An 11950-nucleotide genomic window follows, 5' to 3' on the forward strand; every position below is an offset into this window, starting at 1 on the left:
AAAGATGGACAAAGAGTGCAATACTTAATAACTCCCTCATAGAAATAATGGTTCATGGAAGATTTGAAACGATGGGGGTTAAAGTCTGAGTGAGATGTCATGAAGTGTGATTTGTGAGCAAAGGGATTAATGTCTGGTTCGCTAACAGATTTGAGAGGGTGATGAAGGTTACCTCTTTGTGAACGCACAGGAACAGACCTTGACTTAGGTTTTGTAGGCTCAGGAACAGGCTCTTCAACAGCAGGACGCTTACCCTTGGATGAACTAGGATTTGTGGAACTTGGTTTGGATGGTGTTGCCTTCGATGGTGGCGTTGGTTTGGCAAGAGCAGGATACCTTGGAGTGGTCTTGGCACGTGCCATGGGATCAGTTCGAGGAGGAGAGGTAGGAGGAGAAGCTGAGGGAGTAAAAGTGGTGTCTTGAGAACGGGTTGATGGTCTAGGATATCCTGGAAGTTTATGGATTTTCTCACGAGGTGCTCTTTTAGCAATAACTTTCTTCCCCATTTTGATTGGATTTAAGCTTTTGGTGGAGGAGACAATGGAGTGAGAGGGAAGAAACCGAAGGGTTGAGGAGAAGTTATGGAGGGAAGAGAGGGAGTTTTGGTAACTGTACCCAAAAGTGGTTTTCCAAAACCATGCAACTGCATCACCCTTTCTGAATTGACATGAAAAGACCTGACCTCATAAACTTAAGATTTGATTTAAATTGAAAATAAAACAGGCAATGAATTTTAAATTTTGAAAAACCAAAAATAAACTGAAAATCTTTTTTGGATTATAAACATTAAATCAAAAATTATTAAAAAATAAACACACAGCCCATTACCAAAAAAATGTAACATTCACATATGGGTCCAGATTATCTTTCATTTGAAACAAACCCAGAACACGCTGGCTTGATGGAGACGTTCATCACCTGCCCAGAATTGTCTCATACCTGTTTATGAGACAAATAAAAAAAATCTTCAGCAAATACATCAACAATTTTCAAGTAAAGAATCATAACTCAAAATTTCTAGACAAGTCCTAAGCATACAGAATCTATACTCAGCTAATGGTTTTGTAAAAATATCTGCTAATTGCTCCTCAGATTTAACAAATTGAATACTAATATCCCCTTTTTGGACATGTTCTCTTATTGAGTGAAATTTCACTTCAATATGCTTCGTCCTTGAGTGCAAAACTGGATTTTTAGAAATATTAATGGCACTCATATTATCATACATCAAGGGAATATATTCAGCCTTTAATTTGTAATCAGCAAGCTGTGTTTTTAACCATAAAAGCTGAGAACAACAAGAAGAAGCAGCTATATACTCAGCCTCTCTAGTGGATAAGGCCACTGTTGGTTGCTTCTTACTTGACCAAACATTTAAGGACTTTCCAAGGAAGCAACATAAACCAGAAGTGCTCCTTCTATCAACTCTATCACCAGCAAAATCTGCATCACAATAACCAACTGCAGAAAAATCATCAATCTTAATATACCAAAGACCAAAATTAGATGTGCCATGAACATATCTAATGATCCTTTTAACTGCAGAAAGATGTGACTCTTTAGGTTTGGATTGGAACCTAGAACACAATCCAACACTTTGCACAATATCGGGTCTAGAGGAAGTTAGGTACATAAGAGAACCAATCATCCCTCTATACCTAGTCTCATCAACATCTTTCTCAGTTTCTCCCTTATCTAATTTAGAACTAGGATGCATGGGAGTTCCCATGGGTTTGGCACTTTCCATACCAAATTTCTTAACTAATTCCTTGGCATACTTTTCTTGATGAATGAAAATACCTTTTTCAATTTGTTTAATTTGCAGCCCAAGGAAGAAATTAAGTTCACCCATCATACTCATGTCAAATTCACTTGTCATGAGTTTTCCAAATTCAGAACAAAGGGATTCATTTGCTGATCCAAAAATAATGTCATCAACATATATTTGGACTAGAATAAAAGAATCATTAGAGTTCTTGATGAATAGAGTTGTGTCAGTGGTGCCTCTTTGAAAACCATTTTTCAAAAGAAAAGAGCTAAGTCTCTCATACCAAGCTCTAGGAGCTTGTCTTAAACCATAGAGAGCTTTAGACAATTTGAAAACATGATTAGAATGTTCTTTATTTTCAAAACCAGGAGGCTGCTCCACATACACTTCTCTATCTATCACACCATTCAAAAATGCACATTTCACATCCATTTGATATAATTTAAAACCACAAAATGCAGCATAAGCTAAGAGAAGTCTTATGGCTTCCATTCAGGCAACAGGGGCGAAGGATTCATCAAAGTCTATTCCTTCTTCTTGGTCATATCCTTGAGCCACTAGCCTTGCCTTGTTTCTTGCAATGCTACCATCTTCTCCCAACTTGTTCCGAAATATCCACTTGGTGCCGGTCACTTTCTTTCCACTTGGCCTTGGAACCAAAGTCCATACTTGGTTCTTTTCAAACTTAAGAAGCTCATCCTCCATAGCTTTAACCCAAGAAGGGTCACTAAGTGCTTCCTTGACGTTTTGAGGCTCTATTTGTGATAGAAGGGCAATGTTGGATCCTTCATTGGCCTTTCTAGTGGAAGACCTTGTTTGCACTCCATGAGAGACGTCCCCAATGACAAATTTCTCAGGATAATTCTTCAAGAATCTCCACTCACGAGGTCTGGTGGACTTGGAGGCAGATTCAGTCACCAAGGGATTCTGGGCGTTGCTGGCCCAAGATTTCCTTCAGATTCATGAGACAAAATGGAATTGTCTCTTGAATTTTCATCATTTGTAGTTTCTGGTTCAGTTTATCTAGAATTTTCTTTTCCATGATTTTGAGTGGTTTCATCCTCCTTTTGAGCTTGATTTCCTGCATCACAATCTTCCAAAATGCTTTGCACCAAGTTAGTATCACAAAATGTAACATGTATGGACTCGTCAATAATTCTAGCATCTTGATGATAAACCCTATATGCTTTACTAGTTGTGGAATACCCTACAAACAAGCACTCATAAGCCTTTGGATCAAATTTACCCAAATTTTCTTTGTTATTTAAAACAAAACATTTGCATCCAAAGATGTGCAAGTAATCTAAGTTTGGTGGGTAGCCTTTCCAAAGTTCATAAGGGGTTTTCTTCAAAAATTTTCTTATGATTGTTCTATTCAAAATGTGGCAAGCCGTATTGATCGCTTCAGCCCAAAGGAATTTTGGAACATTACTCTCACAAAGCATAGCTCTTGTCATCTCTTGTATGCTTCTATTTCTTCTTTCCACAACACCATTTTGTTGTGGTGTTCTTGGACAAGAGAAGTTGTGAGATATTCCAAATTCCTCACAAAAGGATTCAAACAAATTATTTTCAAATTCAGTTCCATGATCGCTTCTTATAGAAGATATTTTTAAATCCTTTTCATTTTGAAGTTTCTTGCAAAAAGGTGCAAAGGCTGAAAAAGCTTCATTTTTGTGTGCAAGAAATAAAACCCAACCAAACCTAGTATAGTCATCCACAATTACTAAACCATAATGTTTACCACCTAGGCTTTGAGTTCTTGTTGGACCAAATAAATCAATGTGTAGCAACTCAAGTGGTCTTTTAGTAGAGATGTCTTCCTTTGGTTTAAAAGAACTTTTTGTTTGTTTTCCCATTTGGCAAGCATCACAAGTGATGTCTTTGTCAAACTTTATCAAAGGAAGACCTCTTACTAATTCTTTCTTTACAAGTTTGTTTATTTGAAACATACTTGCATGGCCCAATCTCTTGTGCCATAACCACTTTTCAGATTCTTTAGAGTGAAGATAAGCTACATTTTGATCCTTTAGTTCATCAAGAGTAAGTCCATACATATTATTGAAATGCTTGGCAAAAAACATCACTTCATTTGTCTTTTCATTAACAAAACAGCATTCAAGCCTTTTGAAAACAACTAAATATCCTAAATCACATAGCTGACTTATGCTCAAAAGATTGTGCTTTAAACCACATACCAAAAGCACATCATCAATGAAAGTAGATTGCTCATTACCTATTTTTCCAACAGCAATGATTTTACCTTTACCATCATCTCCAAAAGTCACAAAACCTCCATCATACTTATTTAGTTTGATGAAGTAGGTTGACCTTGCAGTCATGTGCCTTGAACATCCACTATCCATGTACCACATGTTCTTTTTGTTCTTGGATGCTAGGCAAATCTGCATGATGAGTTTCAAGTAGCCTCAGGTATCCAAATTAATTTGGATCCTTTGAAGTTAATCCATCTTGGTTGCCTAAGTGCATTGAAATCACAAACAATATTGTAAACTTTGTTTCCAACAACTCTTTTTTCAATGAAGCATTGTGCATATGAGTGACCAAATTTCTTGCAATTAACACAATGATTTTCTGATGTGTGCCGCTGAAGTTGAGGTGAGTTATATTGCTTGAAATGATTACATGGTTGAAATTTTCTGGTTTTTGGAGGAGATGCATTTCTTTTGACAAATTGATTTTTATTAAAGTTATTCCTCTTTACAAAAGCATTTTTACCAGAATTTTTTTGAACATTTTTACCTTTCAAATATGAGGTATTGTTGTAAAAAGGTGGTTTCTTGAAAACAGCCTCATTTTTTGAAATGTAACCCAAACCTGGCCGGTTTGAACTCGGTTCAGTTCTTGGTGAAGGCTCAGTTTCACTTGTGTATACTTCATCAAATTTTTCTTTAAGTGTTGGAGTATTTTCGATACCAGATTTGTTTGGTATGGTTTTGGTATTTGATGAAGAAGCCACAAATTTTATAGAGGAAATATTAGAAACTGCATCTTCCTTGACTATTTAGCCTAAACCAGATTTTTCAAACAATGGTCTTTGACTTGCAAGTAATTTGTCTAAGTTACTAGAACCTTGAGCAAATTTTGCTAAGTCACCATTCAGCCTTTTAATCATGTCATTTAATCTTTCATTTTCAGCAATTAACTCATGTAAAGGATCCACAATGTGCTTTCCTTTTAATTTTTCAAGTTTAGATTTTAGAAATCTGTTTTCTTCAATGATGTCCAAAGCATATTCAGTTTCCTTCACTTTTTCTTTTAAAAACTCATTTTCAGCTCTTAACACATCTCTTTCAGATCTGCATTCATTGTATTTGTCAAGCAGTTTTGAGGTGTTTAAGGTAAGATCATCAATAATAGCATGCAAGTCCTCAATGGTCAAATCATAATAATTTACCTCATCAAGATTGTTGTTTCCAGCCATGAAGCAGTCTTTGTTATCTCCTTCAGATTCTTCTTCTTCATTTGAGTCATTCTCAAGATCTTCCCAAGCTGCCATGAGTACTCTCTTCCTTTCTTTCTTTCCTTTGTCCTCCTTTTTGAGCTTTGGACAGTTTAGCTTGAAGTGTCCAGCCTCCTTACAGTGATGGCACGTCACTTTGCTCAAGTCGATCTTGTGCTCCTTTGAACTTGAACCTTTGTATTTGTCCTTGTTCTTCATCATTCTTCTAAATCTCCTAGCAAAAAACAAAAGCTCGTCAGCTGAAATACCATCACTAGACTCACTCTCTTTCGGTTCTATTTGTGACTTGAGAGCTATTCCCTTTTTCTTTGAGTCTGTGTTTGTGTGTGTGGCTTCATAGGCAAGGAGTTTTCCTCTCAGCTCATCATAGGTTATGGGACTTATGTTGTTACTCTCAGTTAGGACAGTGGCAGTGTTTTCCCATTCTTTTGTGAGGCTTCTAAGGAGTTTTCTCACCAAGGTTTGTTCTGCATAGTTTGTACCCATAGCATCAAGGTTGTTGATTATGATTGAGAATCTCTCAAATGCTTCGTCAATGCTTTCTCCATCCTTCATGCTAAACATCTCGTACTCTTTTCGCAGCATATCAATCCTCGTTTCTTTTACTTGTTTGGTGCCTTCGTGTGTAACCTGGAATTTTTCCCAGATTTCTTTGGCTGTCTTGCATCTAGACACCTTCCGGTACTCTTCAAAGCTGATAGCACAATGAAGAAGGTTGATTGCTTTAGCGTTCAGCTCTATCTTCTTCTTGTCATCTTCATTCCATTCAGCTTCTTCTTTTGGAGTCACCACTCCATCAGCACTTGTTTTTGTTGGGATCTTGGGACCACTCACAACGATCTTCCATATATTGTAGTCAATGGATTGGATGAAGATCCATATCCTTTCTTTCCAGTAGGAATAGTTCTTCCCGTTGAAAAAAGGTGGCCGATTGTTTGACTGGCCTTCAGTGAGGGTGTAAGCAATTGTGGTTGTGCCCAAGTTGTTTGCCATTGGATCTTTGCTCCAAGCGGTTAAGCTTGATTTTGATACCAATTGAAGGTTTTGGTAGGCTTAGAGAAGGGGGGTTGAATCTATGCCTTCCTTTTTAAGTTGCTGTTATGACCCTTTTTAAACAAAATTACAATTCTGATTCTGTTTGATCTCAACAGTGGAAAATTATGAGACAATTTATTTTTGTCTCATGAATATCAGAAAACAGAACTTAGCAGAGAAGAGAAAAGCGAACACCAGCATGTATCCTGGTTCGGTTACCTTGTGCTATGCAACCTACATCCAGTCTCCTCCACAATTATGGAAGAATTTCACTATAGTTAACAGTATTACATACACCAATTTCACACTCAAGCTCTAAGCTAACTTGACATTGGCTATACTAACTCCTAACTATTCACTCTTAGTGCTAACCCAACTAAGAAAGGGATACCAAATAGGTACAAGATACAAGACACTTAACCAACCTAAAGAAATCAGAAAAATAACTCTAGGCTTTTCTCTCAAGTGTATCACTCAGCCTTTTTCCACTCATGGCTTTTACTTGAGCTTTCTCACAATGCCTTTTCTCACAAGAAATTACAGAAAGATAAACGTAGAAAAGTACATTACAATCACTAAAACATGAAGGAGATTGACTTCATCAGCAGCCTCTTTGCTATGTGCAAAACCAGATTTGAAAACCTCAGATACAGTTCTTCAGTGTTGGCCGAATGCTTCTTTGAAAGAGAGCATTATCCAAGTAGAGGAACTTTACAGAACACAACTCACAAACTCTGGTTTTCTCTCCTTGCCTCTGAATAAACAGCAAGCTTCTTTATATCTCTTTGCATGTTTCTTGGTTCTTCTTCAAAGGTCAACACCTTGAGCCTTGAGCTTTACCAACCCACATGTTCACTTTTCCTCTTTAATCCTCAGAGTATAAACTTTCCCTCTGACTTTCTCATCTTGACCGAAAGCCACAAAGCAGCAACCATGGAAATCTTCTCATGGTCAACTTGATCTTAGCCATTGAAAAACTACTTGGTCCCCAAGTATCACTTGTGACCGTAGATGTGAAGCAGAATAGGGTAGAGAACAACTTTCCCTTGAATGCCATTTTCGGATAGAGCAGAGAGTTGGGAAGAAGAGAAAAAGATCTGATGCATGCAAGATGAGATGGATTACCTTTAACCAAAGCTTGATTTGGTTTGGATTTTCTATTTTAGCTTTCTGTGCTTCAAGCTTAAATTTCTCTCCCTCTCTTGCTTCTTTGGTTACTAGCTTAGTGACGTCGGGATTTTTGCCAGTAAAGAAGTTCATAAAAATAGTCGCGATGTAGATATAGTCTCTAAACCGACAGAAATCCCTTCGTACAAACGTTTGGGTGTCATAAGTAACAAACCCCTTTAAAATTGATAACCGAGTATTTAAACCTCGGGTCGTCTTCTCAAGGAATTGCAGGGAGGTATGTTCTTATTATTGGTTATGGAGATTGTAAATTTGGGGTTTTGAGAATAGGAAGTAAGTAATTTAAATTGCAATTAAAATAAATAAATAACTGTAAAATAAACTTTTGGCAAGGTATGAGAAATTGGAAATCCAGACCGAATTATCCTTATCAATGATAATAACAATTGAATCTTAATTTCACTTAGTTAACCCTTGCTTAAAGCAGAGGAAGGTCAAGTGACTAATTAGTTTGATCTTCAAATCCGAGTTAATTCCTAAGAAAAGATTGGGAGTATTGAGATTCAATTCAATTAGAGGAGATAACAATTATCAATTATGCTGTTGAGTTGGATAACTTCCTGAGTTACTGATTTCTTACCCAAAACCAAAAGGAAGGAAACTAAGTCTACTGGAATAACAATATCTTCAGATGGGAAGCAATAATCATGTAAATAAAAGAAAGCAATAATAACTGAAATACCTCAAATAATATTAATTCAAAGAAAATCATAACATGAAAGGTTCACAAGCCAGTTGGGCAACATAAATCAGATACAAGTAAAAGCATTAGAGTATTCCAAATGGAAGAAAAATATAAAGTAAAAAGAATATTAAACCTGGGATCGAGAGTCACTCTTAAAAACAAAGAGAAGTCCTAAATCCTAATCCTAAGAGAGAGAGAAGAGAGAACCTGTCTCTCTAAAACTACATCTAAAACATGAAAAGTGAATTATGAAAGCATGATCTGAATGGATGCAATCCCTCAACTTTATAGCCTCTAATCTGAGTTCTCTGGGCCAAAAACTGAGTCAGAAACAGCCCAGAAGTCACTTCTAGCGTTTTCTGGTCCGTACAGGTCGCAGATAAGTGACGCGGCCGCATGCGGCCGCGCGGGTTGCGTTCCTACCAGGTCACATGTCTGCGTCACCCACGCGTTCGCGTCGCCTGGCATCGGGGCAGCTATGACAAAGTATATATCAAATCGAAGCCCCAGACGTTAGCTTTCCAACGCAACTGAAACCGTGTCGTTTGGACCTCTGTAGCTAAAGTTATAGCCGTTTGAGTGCAAAGAGGTCAGGCTGAACAGTGGTGGACGAAATTGTGATCAACAATAATGGCTCTTTGGCATGTGCCTAAAAACTAACTCAGCACTTTCTTTCCACAACTCCGTTCAACTTAACCATCAAGTGTACTGGGTCATCCAAGTAATACCTTACGTGAGTAAGGGTCGATCCCACAGAGATTGTTGGTATGAAGCAAGCTATGGTCACCTTGTAAATCTTAGTTAGGCAGATTAAAATGGTTTATGGATTTCGAAAATTAATAATAAATAGAAAATAAAAAGGGATAGAAATACTTATGTAAATCAATAGTGGGAATTTCAGATAGGCGTGTGGAGATGCTAGAATCCTTTCGAATCTCTACTTTCTTATTGCTTTCATCCAATCCTTCTTACTCCTTTCCATGGCAAGCTGTATGTAGGGCATCACCATCATCAATGGCTACTTTTAATCCTCTCGGAAAAATGGTCCTATGCGCTGTCACTGCACGGCTAATCGTCTGGAGGCATCACACTTGTTGATGGCTACATCCCATCCTCTCAATGAAAATGGTCCAAATGCTCTGTCACAGCACGGCTAATCATCTGTCGGTTCTCAATCAGGTTGGAGTAGAATCCATTGATTCTTTTGCGTCTGTCACTAACGCCCAGCCTTCAGGAGTTTGAAGCTCGTCACAGTCATTCAATACCGGAATCCTACTCGGAATACCACGGACAAGGTTAGACTTTCCGGATTTCCGGGATCCTACTCGGAATACCACGAAGATTTTGTTGGGGAATCTAAGAGATATGCGCTGATGAGCGGATAATTTGTACGCTTTTTGGCATTGTTTTTAGCATGTTTTTAGTAGTTTGAGTTGAGTTTTTAGTATATTTTTATTATTTTTTAGTTAAAATTCACTTTTCTGGACTTTACTATGAGTTTGTGTGTTTTTCTGTGATTTCAGGTATTTTCTGGCTGAAATTGAGGGACCTGAGCAAAAATCTGATTCAGAGACTGAAAAGGACTGCAGATGCTGTTGGATTCTGACCTCCCTGCACTCGAAGTGGATTTTCTGGAGCTACAGACGCCCAATTGGCGCGCTCTCAACGGCGTTGGAAAGTAGACATCTTGGGTTTTCCAGCAATATATGATAGTCTATACTTTGCTTAAGATTTGATGGCCCAAACCGGCGTTCAAAGTCACCCTCAGAATTCCCAGCGTTAAACGCCGGAACTGGCACCTAAATGGGAGTTAAACGCCCAAACTGGCATAAAAGCTGGCATTTAACTCCAAGAAGAGTCTCTACACAAAAATGCTTCAATGCTCAGCCCAAGCACACACCAAGTGGGCCCGGAAGTGAATTTTTATGTCATTTACTCATCTCTGTACACCCTAGGCTACTAGTTTTCTATATATAGGACCTTTTACTATTGTATTTTAATCATCTGATCTAGAGAGAATCTTCTGATCTTTGGAATCTTTTGATCTTTAGATCTTTTGATCACTTTGGGAGGCTGGCCATTCGGCCATGCCTAGACCTTATTCTTATGTATTTTCAACGGTGGAGTTTCTACACACCATAGATTAAGGTGTGGAGCTCTGCTGTACCTCGAGTATTAATGCAATTACTATTGTTCTTCTATTCAATTCCGCTTGTTCTTTGTCCAAGATATCACTTGTTCTTCAACTTGATGAATGTGATGATCCGTGACACTCATCATCATTCTCACCTACGAACGTGTGACTGACAACCACCTCCGTTCTACCTTAGATTGGGTGAATATCTCTTGGATTCCTGATACATGATGCATGGTTGATCACCTGACAAACGAGCCAGCCATTCCATGAGATCAGAGTCTTCGTGGTATAGGCAAGAACTGATGGTGGCATTCAAGAGAATCCGGAAGGTCTAACCTTGTCTGTGGTATTCTGAGTAGGATTCAATGATTGAATGACTGTGACGTGCTTCAAACTCCTGAAGGCGGGGCGTTAGTGACAGATGCAAAAGAATCACTGGATTCTATTCCGGCCTGATTGAGAACCGACAGATGGATAGCCGTGCCGTGACAGGGTGCGTTAAACATTTCCAATGAGAGGATGGGAGGTAGCCACTGACAACGGTGAAACCCTTGCATAAGCTTGCCATGGAAAGGAGTAAGAAGGATTGGATGAAGACAGTAGGAAAGCAGAGAGACGGAAGGGACAGCATCTTCATACGCTTATCTGAAGCTCTCACCAATGATATACATAAGTATCTCTATCTTTATCTTTATGCTTTATTCATCATCTATACCCATTTGAGTCTGCCTGACTAAGATTTACAAGGTGACCATAGCTTGCTTCATACCAACAATCTCCGTGGGATCGACCCTTACTCGCGTAAGGTTTAATACTTGGACGACCCAGTGCACTTGCTGGTTAGTTGTGCAAAGTTGTGTAGTGATCACAATTTCGCGCTACCAAGTTTTTGGCGCCGTTGCCAGGGATTGTTTTGAGTATGGACAACTGACGGTTCATCTTGTTGCTTAGATTAGGTATTTTTCTTCAGAGTTCTTAAGAATAAATTCTAGAGTTTCATGATGATCTGTTGAAGTCTGGCTGGCTGTGAAACCATGTCTAATCTTATTGGACCGAGGTTTCAACTGATCATCACAAGAGCTTGTTGATTTCTATCAATCTTGCTATTGTAGCAATGATCTGCTAAGGCTTGGCTGGCCATTGGCCATGTCTAGTGTTTTGGACCGAAGCTTTCTTTGGAAGCTTGGCTGGCTGTGAAGCCATGTCTAATTCCTGGACCGGAGTCTTAGACTAGCATTGCAATGATTCCTGGAATTCAAATTAAGAATTCTGAAACCTTTATTTTCTATTTTCATATAATTTTCGAAAAAGCACAAAAAAATTTATAAAAATCATAAAAACCAAAAAGATTTTATGTTTCTTGTTTGAGTCTAGTGTCTAATTTTAAGTTTGGTGTCTTGCATGCATTGTTTATTTGATCTTGGTTCTATTTTCAAGTCAATAGTACAGGGAACTGAAGATTCAGAACATGCAGCAGAGGAATTACACAGAAAAAGCTGGGCGTTCAAAACGCCCAGTGAAGAAGGACAGACTGGCGTTTAAACGCCAGCCAGGGTGCCTGGTTGGGCGTTTAACGCCCAAAAAGGTAGTGCATTGGGCGTTAAACGCCAGAATGTGCACCATTCTGGGTGTTTAACGCCAGGATGGCACAAG

The sequence above is a fragment of the Arachis stenosperma genome, chromosome 10, assembly GCF_014773155.1.
Source record: "Arachis stenosperma cultivar V10309 chromosome 10, arast.V10309.gnm1.PFL2, whole genome shotgun sequence".
Taxonomy (NCBI): Eukaryota; Viridiplantae; Streptophyta; class Magnoliopsida; order Fabales; family Fabaceae; genus Arachis; species Arachis stenosperma.